We start from the raw sequence: 10,777 nt of genomic DNA on the forward strand, positions 1-10,777 counted from the left end.
GGCGTCTGGAAAAGCCACAGGAAGATGTGACACCTGGAAGGCCTGCCTTGCGTGGGGAGATGAGAGCTTTTCTCGGTTCGTTTTACAGAGGGAAGGGATGTGAGCTATTCACCACCTGCACGGGGTAAAAGCTTCTGGTATCAGGCTGCTCTGCATTCCAGCGGAGAAATGCATGGCCTAATGCAGGGGCTGGGAACGAAAGGCAACCAATTTCAGACAAGAAGTAAAGCACAGTTCTAGCACCGAGGGTAGCGAGTATCAGAACAACGGACCAAGTGTGGTCGGTCTCTTAACCAGGCTACAGAAGATGCTGAGCTGTCCTGCAAGCCGATGGGCCTGACTGGAACTGACAGTAATACACAGAAATAGGAATTTCTTGGCCTGCAAACTTCAGACTCGGTGGCCATAACGCTTTTCTCTCGTCCTGGGATCTGTGAGAGTGGGTGTAGCCAGCAGCAGAGCAGTGCGGCGCGATGGCACAGCTTCCAGACCCCAAGGCAAGCTTAGCTGTCCTCCACACAACGCGTTTTCCCTTGCTCATGCCCGTGTCTCTAGAAGCACAGAGGAGGCACGGTTCGGTGCAGCAGGCTGCCAGCAGAGCACAGGGCTGCGTTCAGCAGAGCCGGGTGCAGCACCGAAGGCAGCTCCTGGCATCTGTGGGCATGGGGCCAGGAGCCCGCAGCCCCACACAGCCCCTCCCGGGCACCCTGCGGCAGCGCCCGGCCCCGCAGGCAGCGGGAGAAAGGCTCGGTGCACATGGGGATCCTGGGAGGCTTGGCGAGCCCGGGGAGGCCTGAAAGACATGCTGGGCACGTAGGGGCTGATCCCCACAGCTCAGCTGGTTCTGCCTCTTCACCACAGGACCATTTGCGACAAAATCCGGTTGCAAAAGGTTTTGTGAGGTAGATCATCTCTAAGCAACAAAATACTTCAAGGGCTTTTTTTTATACCTTACTTATGCAAAATGTAACATCGGCCAAAGAAACAGCTATTTTTTATGCATTATTCAAATGTATCTAGTCAAACAAGTTATGAAGTAACCCCTTTTGAGCTTAAAACAAATATTGTTAATTACAGCATTCATTTTATTCCTTTTATATGCTTAGTGAAATTAGCACATTAGGGGCTTAATACCGTAGCTGAAGACACTTAAATCATTTGTGGGGTTTCAATGCACCAAACAAAACTGGATCAGAGTCCATATTGGATTTATTTTTTTCATGGACCAAGACGGGACCAATGCTGCTGCCTCACTGCTTTCCTCAAACCCACCCCATCCACCCCGTCTCGCCTTCTGCAGGCTGCCATGCCTTTAAAGCACTCCCACAGGCCAGGAATGCCTGGCTTAACCAGTCCTGATCCAAGCTGTACTTACATGTGATGTACCAACAGAACTACAGAAATAAAACAAGTATGCTCTCGCATTCCTGAGGAAGCGTTCTCCCCTGACCCTGATTTGCTGAGCAGACACCTTGAAACAAGAGTATTTACGGGTTTTAGAGCTCTTTAGCTTATCTGTGTCGTGTAATCACAGCTATCCTTAGTACTCCTCTAGAGGTCACGTTTGTTCCTCCATCAGTATTCCTGTGATGTCACACCAGAGAGACCCAGGGAGGTGATATACACCCGCACGTAACACCAAGGAGTACAACCGCCTGGTAAAGGCAATTTCCAGGCTATGGCAGAAACATGTTTCTGATCTCAGCGTGACCCTGCTATGAAATCAGTCCACGCTATCGCTCGGCTCTGAGATTCGTGAAACGGATATTCCTCCTGGAGCAAGACAAGACCAGTACGGGGCTGTAAATGCCCCAGCAGGGCCAAGCTCCCTGCTGGGCACGTGCAGGGGGGAATTCACCTCATCTCACTTCAGCTGCCTGCAGCACGGACTTTTGCACCTGCACTGCTCACCTCTCCTCACCCAGTGGAAAGAAACAGGTATTCAGATACCTGCTTTCACATGGCTTCATGGATTACTTTGATTGCCTCTCCCACAGCTGCAAAGGAAACCTAGGGCAAGAAGCTCAGCGGGTGTCTCACTGACTTCTACCTGCAGGGGCAGTCACAGCCTGAGAAAGCTCATGCCCTCAGGAGACAAAAGATACAGGTGAACAAAAAGGGGGAAGGTTTGCACTTGCAGTGGAAAGGGAACGAGGTTTTGTAAAAGCAAGTGTTGGTGGGAAAAGGTGTGAAAGAATGAAACGGTGAAGCAATGCAAACAAATTGTCCTATCAATAGAGGAAGGAACGTGCTACGACCGTTGTGCCAACCACAGCAGTACAACCCTGATACTGAAGGGAAAACAGCTGGATTAGAAGTTAGACCCCACGGGTGGACAAAACGGGAAAATAAAGTCATCCCACGCACCACGGGTGCCCTGTGACTCCTAAAAAAATAAGTGTCAGGAAGGGAAAAAGGTAGAGGACATAAGTGAATGGTACTGAGAAGAGGGGCACGGCCTACATCATCTGAGAACAGCCAGACAGAGCTCTCTGACCTCTGCTGCGCTCCACAGAGCGACCTGCAAGGGACACGGAGCTCTTCTTCCACCTGCCCTTCTGCATTCCCCGCTCCCACGTACCTCCTCACCTTTTTCCTTCTCTTTCAGCTTTTCTCTTGATCCTGAGACCAGCTGCACTATGCAGCATTAACAGAACATGGCAAGAGGGCACCATCAGCTTTCGTCAGCCTGGGATTTCTTGCCTTCGAGAGGAAGCAAAGCACAGGAGCCAGGAGCGCCCCACATCAGGGAGGTAAGAATCTCAGTCCCCAGCTGTCACGGCTGAGCTGCAGGCTTAGAGCCTTCAGCTGTGACTGAGGAGTTGCCCTGCTTCCTCAGAGTATCACAGAGCTGTCATTCTCACATCTTTTTATCCCTCTGTACATAGTTGTTTTGTCAGTCCTGAAAGGTAATTATCACTGGAAACAGAATTAAACAGAACCAACTCCTTTCTTCCCTGCCAAGAATTACTTAATAGATGAAATGGTTTCTGCAAATAACCTTGCTCAGAGGAATGAGAATTTGGTATATTTGAAAGTTGACTGCATTTCTGTTCCAGTCCATTTCTGAGAAAGCTGTTCAGTCCTCTCTTTTCTGTATCTCAGTCAGTTGCATCCTAGCTCTTCTCCACTTTTTCAGGTCTTTCCTGTGATGACAAAGAAAACATCTCAAAATCCTGAGCCTGTCACTCAGATACACAGCCTGTGGATGTACGAGACAGTCAAAGTGCTCCGTGCGCCACTCGGCTCAGTGTGTCCCCAGTCTGTGGTTTGCCTCTTTCCTTTCTGCTCAGTGTTGTGTATTTTTGTTCCTGGCCAGCCCACTGACCCTGTAGCAGTCCTTCTGGCTCCTTGTCTTGATGCTTACCTTAAATGACAGGTTCTTCAGTCTTCTGACATTCAAGCCAGGGTCCTAATCACGCTGCCTTTGATGCACCATGCCTTTAGGTCCTCCAGCTTCGTCTTGCTCAGACCTCAGGTCTTAATTTTGCCCTTGGCTATCTTTGGCCTCTGTCTTCAAACCTCTTCCTGCTCGGTCCCTGATCTTTGATTCCCATCGCACACAGCTCAGCTGGGATTCCTTATCAGGCCTCCTATTTCCTCCAGAGATGCAGGATATCTCACTGGCTTTATGGAACCAGTAAGCCAATCCCAGCCTGTCCTCCATGACTAAAAGCAAGTCTTCCAGGAAAATGTGGTTCAGTTTCAAGTTTTCTTTCGAGTTTCCTGAAAGTGAAGCAAGCTATAACAAAAGAACAGGGGCTATTAAGAGAATCTCATTAAAAAACAGATTGTTCGGTGAAATAACAATGAAAAGTACGTGAATGGTTAGTTACTAAGAGAAACAGACCTGGCACAGCGATGGGTGATATGGATAAGCCAAGAATAAACAAGAATACAAATAAAAGCCCTAGAGAAAAGCATATGGCTCTGAGCACTATTGCTAAATCAGCTGAAGAAGAGTTCACAGAAATCCAATTAGCAAGGACAAAAGCAGGAATAGCCGGCCAGAATGCCAATCAATATATGAAACAGCCAGCATGAAGATGGAATGTATTAAACACGTCCAGCCACAAAGTGAAACACCAGCAAGCAAAAGAAAAGCATACACATGGTAAGGACACAAAGCGTTGGTTACAAGCACAGAGGGAAAAAAAAGCTCTGACATGCTTAAACAAGGAATCCAGTAGCAGGAGCACAGGGCAAAAGCCGTACAAGGCACACAGGACTTGCACACACGGCAGCACGAACTCTGGTTCTACGTGCAGTTGTAGTGGGTGAGACTGTGCGGTACTGCCTTACACGCCTTGGGCAGCTCCTTCACCCCATGCCCAGCCTGTGACAGGAAGAACTTTTTGGTCTGTTCTCCCAAGCAACAAGCGACAGGACCAGAGGAAATGGCCTCAAGTTGTACCGGGGAGGTTCAGGTTGGATAGTAGGAAAAATTTCTTGACTGAAAGGGCTGTGAGGCACTGGAACAGGCTGCCCAGGGAGGTGGCTGAGTCACCACCCCGGAGGTATTAACAAGACGTGTGGGTGCGGTACTTACCGACATGGTGTAGTGCTACACTTGGCAGTGTGAGCGGTTGCACTTGATGATCTTAGACATCTTTTCTAACCTAAGTGATTCTACGATTTTATGATCCTAGGGTGACTTTACCAGGCAACTCCCGTGCAGTCCCAGAGCACTCCTCTGAGCTCTTCACATCCCCGTGTCTGAGGGAGCTGGCCCCCAGGCCCTACAGCAGGCCAGGCCTCTCTTCAAGCTCCCCATGAAGATACCTGAGACAACCCTATGCCAGCCTCACTGTCCCAAGGGCTGCTCTGACATGCACCAGTAGACTGAGATTTTTCCAAGTGTTACTAATTCATTTTGTTGCTCCCACACAGCTTTCCTCCAGAAGCAAATCCTCGTCGCCACAGACACAGCGGCCGGGCTGCAACGTGACGCCTGCACCTCCCAGGCTGGGTACTCTTACAGCAGGGGCACAGCCTGAGCAGCCCGTCTCTTCGCAGGAGGGAGGCACAGACCTTTGCTCACAGCGCAGCGAGACAGACTCCCAGCGGCACGAATTAATATCACCTTCGCAGCTCTCGTTGACAATCTTCCCAGCAGCTCCAGAACCGGACCAGTAGCTTTAAACCTGATTCTCGATTTTGAAAAATGAGCAAAGTACCACTTCAGTCAGCGCTCCAACAGCTCCATCTGTCTTCCCTGAAGGGTTTGGAACAAAAGCAATTTTTCTGAAAATCTTACTTTTTAAAAAGGTAAACCCAAATGGTCTGGTGGTATGGCCAAATGATGACAAACGTTGCCAACACTCAGTCTAGAAAGCCCTCTGAGAATGCAATATAAAACCAGACCCAGTTCTTCTTTCTTTTTTTATGATTTTATCATGTGCATCTACTGAAGAATATTCTAAAGAACATGCTAGGACACTGGTTAGCTCTGGTTATATCATTCAAGTTTTCAGTCCATTATATGCCTGAATATCTCTTCAGTCATGAATGAAGCTGGAATAAAAAGTAAATCTTTCACAGCAAAAAAGTTTCACTAATATATTTGCATTCCAATCAGAATTACTAAATAATCATGAACATGATAAATGCAAATGAATTCACTGTTAATAAAAAAGAGCAAAACTCACGCACCAAATAATGAACTCCATACATCCACTGCTGAACAGTAGCCTGCAAAGTCCCCTTGCAGTGTCCGCCGAGAAATTTACCGCAGTCAGAACCTCACAGTAAGTTTCACTTACCGTAAGTTGACATACTGATCTGAAACGCCTGCAATTGCTTTATTAAACCGGTGTTCATACAGTAACCTCACTTGCTAGTGTATGTGAAACGGAGGAAAAGCTCACACAGACACAGGCCGACATGCTGCAGCAGGCCAAGATCTCGGTAACTACCAGCAGCAGGCTTCCTTGCAGCCTGGTCTCCGCTTGTCCAACGTTTCGCTTCAGACGGTCCCTGGCAGGTATTGCAGCCCCGGAGGACACGCCTGGAAGACCAATGCGAAAAACTTTGGCAGAGGGTGTTCAGAGCCTAACCCGAAACGTAGCGGGGTGCCAGATCTCACAGCGCTGCGGATTCCGACTCAGAGCCATTACCTCATGACAGGGGAGGTTCACACCGGGAGTTAGGAAACATTGCTTTACCGGGGGGTGGTCAGACACTGGCACAGGCTTCCCAGCGAGGTGGTTGGTGCCCCAGGGCTGTCAGTGCTCGAGAGGCATCTGACAGTGCCCTCATTAACATGCTTTATCTTCTGGTCAGCCCCGAAGAGGTCAGGCAGTGGCACTCGATGGTCTCTGAGGGTCCCTTCCAACTGCACTACACTAACCTCACCTTTCATGGCACATGTCTATCCCAGATCTGACTTCAGAGAACACTCAGATTTTACCTAAAGGTAGGCCTGTAAATTAGGATGACATTTCACCAAAGAAATAGAAGGTGCAAAGAAAGTTCCTTCAAAAGGTTTTCTTCACATCTTCTTCCCACTGCTTTTAATTTCAGAGTCAGACCCAATTCAACGTGACTATGCACACTACATTTAATTGAAATCTCAAGTAATTACACTTAGGAAGAATACTGATTAAGTGCCGTACAATTAGTATTCATCACGGAAGCTGTGATACTATGAATATGAGACCACATTTCCAGATTCTTTTTCTTAGAAACTGTTTTCAGGAGCCAGCACAGTGTGGAGTGGAACTGCTGAAGATGTAAATCTCACTTTCTATCGAAAAACACCATTAGAAGAAGGAACCATTGTGAAAACATAAGAAGAGAGAAACTGTAAGAATTATGGGGCTACTGGAAACTCTGAATTTTAACAACAGATTATTTTTTAAGAGTGGGAAAAACACTAGAAAAGCAGTGGAGCTGAAGGCCAGGACTGTAGAGGAAGATGCTGTGCAGACAAACCTGGCCATGGAGAGGTGCCCGGAGGTACGTTTTCTGAAAGGAAGGTGCTCAGATCATCACACTGGATTCTGGCCAACTGGAGCAGCTTTGACACATCAAGTTTTGTTTCAGAGAAAACCACAGGGAAAACTTGGAATCAAATACCAAAAAAACCCAAAATGGTATAGCCAAAGCTTGGTGGTGGGAAGGACACAGAGAGGCTTTGGAAAACTCTTCCAAATGAGAACAGGTCCTGCACCGAACATGAAGCCTACGCCAAGAACTCCTGCACGCACAGCCCTAGAGAGACTCACAAGACGGCACAGAGGAGCAGGCACAGATTGCTCCGGGGCAAGCACGACTGAGTTCACGTGCAGTGCCTGAACCACAGAACTGCCTGCACGTACCCTCACCCCACCCCTTTAACACAAGAGCAGCTACAATTGTTCCACAGGATACAAGCATGGTTTTAGGAAGCAAATTATTCACCGTGATTTGATGTGCCAGTTTTTAAGAACTGTTTGTGCCTGCTTATAAAGCCATTGCTTTTCCAAACAAACCATATCCAAGCATCTCAAACATCACAGGTATTATATCCCACCCCTATGGAAAATCTCAAAGGTACACTGGAAACCACAGACCAACAAACCTCAGTTACGCATAGACTATTTCTCCTTTGCGAGAATAACCCAGCTTATTTCAATAAAAAATGTGCATTACAGCCCCTGCGAACATTACCAACCTCAGCATGAATAAGAGATGAGAGAGCCAGAACTGGCTCAAATGTTTTAATGTAAATCCCTAAAGGCTTCTGAAAAACTCTTTACAAAAAGCAATGAAGGGGCCATAGTTATTAAACGCAGTAATCACTCTCTTGTACTAAAAAGTAGGTCCAGATTCAAAACACATTAGTTATTTTCCGCAAAGTCAGATGATTGAGGAGCGGACACGTGTACACACCATGACTTGTTGCAGCCTCCGACCTTCTAGTTGGTTCTGCACTTCACAACCAGCCATTGCCTTTTCATTTGCATTTTGCTGAGAATTACAATTCTTCCTAGTTTTTCTGTCATGCAATTATGTTGATATCCCCAAATCACAGCCTCCTTTTTCCACTCCCTCTCCCCTCCCTCTGAGCTGTTGGCTGAGAACATAAATAGTATCAAACCATTCTGAAGAGGAGAGGAAAAAGAAAAAAAAAATATGGTCTGCAGTCAGCCACCTACTGTTACCTAAAGAAGAGTGTGGTTGTGTTTTGTCAGCAACAACCGGTGCTGTCACTCAGAAGTGTTTGTACAGCAAATCAATATTTGCTTACTGCTCAAGCTGGCAGGCATACAGACTCGCAAAAGATGTTTCAGCTTTTTAGGTTCATAAGCCACGCGTTCCTGTGAAGAGCTATTCACTTACCAATTATTCCCACGCTCTTGTCCTGATGGAACATCAGAACTTTTCTGAAAAATCAACATATATATTGGAAAACTGGGCAATTCCACACCGTACTGGATTGAACTTTTGAAAAAAATGAAAAAGCAAATGTATCAGACATTTTGTAAGCAGCTGCACTTAAAAAAAAAAACAGATCAGATTGATCCGGTAACAAAGCTTGGAATGGCTTCTTAAATCTGGGTCACGCTTCCCAAAATGACAAGCAAGCCCTTGCAGAAGCCCATTTTAACCAGGCTAAATGTGATCCTGTCAAAAGTTACGCTGCTGGGAAGTGCAGCGTTCAGAGCCTTAGGAGCAAGCAGTCTGTTTATTTGGTGACAAGCCAGCTAGCGGAAACTGCTTTACTTTCTTGTTTTCCTGCAAAGAAACAGTAATGTTATGCACACCCAGACAAATATATTCACTGTGCTGGAAAGCATTCAGGAGATCACAAACTTGTATGACAGAGTCCTCGCAACAGCTTAAAACCTACTCACATGCACGTTCTTCAGAACTCATCTAAAGACATCCTCCGAGGCTGATAGGAACTCCGTCAGGCTGTCAGCAGTGGCACTGGTGGGGAAAAAATGGTAGAAGAAATGTTCCGTCAGCCAGCTATAACCTCACTGCTTCAAGACTGGTACATAGAGTAGGAGCACTGGGACAGCAAGCGACATTACTCGTGCACTGAAGGATGGGGGGAGAAGAAAACAAGGTATTGCCCTCATTTACCAAAAGGAGCCTCCTGGCCAACAGCACGAGGGCCACCAAATTTCTTGGGGTTTACACCGGTATATTGCAGTTAGAGCAAGGGCAAGTAAAGAAGCCCGCTGGTGCACTTCACTTAATCAATGCCAAATTTCATCTGAAACTTCAAATCTGATGTGATTTAGTCAATTTATAGCGAGGCCTTCATCTAGGAAGTCTGACCGATATTCAAATTAACTGACTGTTAGTACGAGACATAAAGAGGGTCCAGTTATCTTTAAGAGCTCAAGAACCAGAAATGTTCTTAAAATTATTTTTGAGAGCTTGAAATAAAAATAAATAAATAAATGATCAAAGAGCATCACCAGAGAGCCATCTCCAGTTGCAGACTTCCAACTGCATCCCACCCGAGACACTTAACACGTGCCCCGCTCCCAGCAGGAGAGGTCCACGTCCTCCTGAAAATTAAGGCCAGCAATGGCTCTCATGTTCTGATACCCAAGGACAGGAACAAGTGAAAATCACCTGGTGCTTTGGCAAATCTTGGTCCAGAACTACTTCGGCTGTGTAAAATATGCTGTGGACGCCCCATCTCCGGAGGGGTTCACGACCAGACTGGACGAGGCCCTGAGCAACCTGATCCAGAGGGTGCTGTCCCTGCCCGTGGCAGGGGCTTGGCAGCGGGCGGTCTGTGATCCCAGATACACAGATCTGCCTCCCAACCCCAGCCGCCCCGTGAGGCCCTGTTCTGTAGAGGAGCGTCACGCTGCTCTGGTTCGGTACCACAGCGGGCCGCAGCAAGGCCTCATCCTGCCGATCACAGTGTGTGCAATGTCGCACAGACGTTGCGGTCAGAGTACTCCGCGGCTTGTAGGGACTGTTTAGAGTACCAAAGCAGCATGGAAAAACAGCACCACGCCGCTACGAGAAACCAGATTTCGACGCTGGTGCCCTGCAGGTGCGGCAGGGAGGGATTCACCTCAGCCACCGCCACACGGAACCGGGTCGGGTGTGAGGGGCAGGCGGCCTGGTGCTCCTCGCTCTGCGTGCCTCTTCGGGATCCCAGCACTGCGAGGCCTGGGAGCAGAGCCCCGCTGTTGGCTGGGGCTGGGGAGAGGATTCGCTCCTTCAGCCCAGCGATACCAGAGGCTGGGCACGTGCCGAGCCGCCCTGCGTAGTCCCGCTGGCCTCTTACGGTTATGAAGCCAAACGGGCACATTTTTACTCGGGCTGGGTGTTCATTTGGGGTGGTGTCGGCAGGGCCGGCCTGTCGGTGAGCTCTGCGGGAAGGCCGGCCGGGAGGCAGGGCTCCGTGTGGGACAGGCTCCCTGCCTTCAGGCGGCGAAGCGCAAGGCGCCGCAGACCTCTCCTCACGCAGCGGGGCACGCGCAGGGGCTGTGGGCGAGCCTGAGCAGCACCAACGCCTCGAGGGGCTTCGCGGCGCCGTGTGGGCGTGAACAGGGGGCCCCGAGGGCCTGGGGCCGCCCCGAGTGCCTGGGGCCGCTGCGCTATCACCGGCTGTAACTCGGATCACCAAGCGCCGTTTCCCGTCAACCAAGCCCCCGCCTTCTGCCCCCTCCCTCTCACGGGAGCCCCGCCTGCGGCCACCGGAGCCCCGCGGGGTGCCGCCCCCCCGCGCCGGTCGGCCCGAACCACTGCCTCGCCTCAGGGGGGGGAGAGCCACAGCCCCCCCCCCCCCCCGCCCTCACTTCCCGCCGCCCGGTGACGC

General features: G+C 49.2%; 1 long non-coding RNA gene across 2 annotated transcripts in view; it reads right to left on the reverse strand.

The window, feature by feature from the left end:
• Positions 1-10,712, reverse strand: part of LOC106047764 (uncharacterized) — a 300,679-nt gene extending 289,967 nt beyond the window's left edge. The window contains exons 1-2 of one of the 2 annotated variants that reach the window (XR_010832097.1): positions 9,574-10,709; positions 8,838-8,913 (exon numbers count right to left, since the gene is read on the reverse strand). This is a non-coding gene — a long non-coding RNA (uncharacterized lncRNA). Of the gene's footprint in view, positions 1-8,837; positions 8,914-9,573 lie in introns of both variants that reach the window. The other variant, XR_010832098.1, reaches the window with a different exon arrangement.
• Between the last annotated feature and the right edge of the window lie 65 nt (positions 10,713-10,777).

This window comes from Anser cygnoides, chromosome 5 (assembly GCF_040182565.1).
Source record: "Anser cygnoides isolate HZ-2024a breed goose chromosome 5, Taihu_goose_T2T_genome, whole genome shotgun sequence".
Classification (NCBI taxonomy): Eukaryota; Metazoa; Chordata; class Aves; order Anseriformes; family Anatidae; genus Anser; species Anser cygnoides.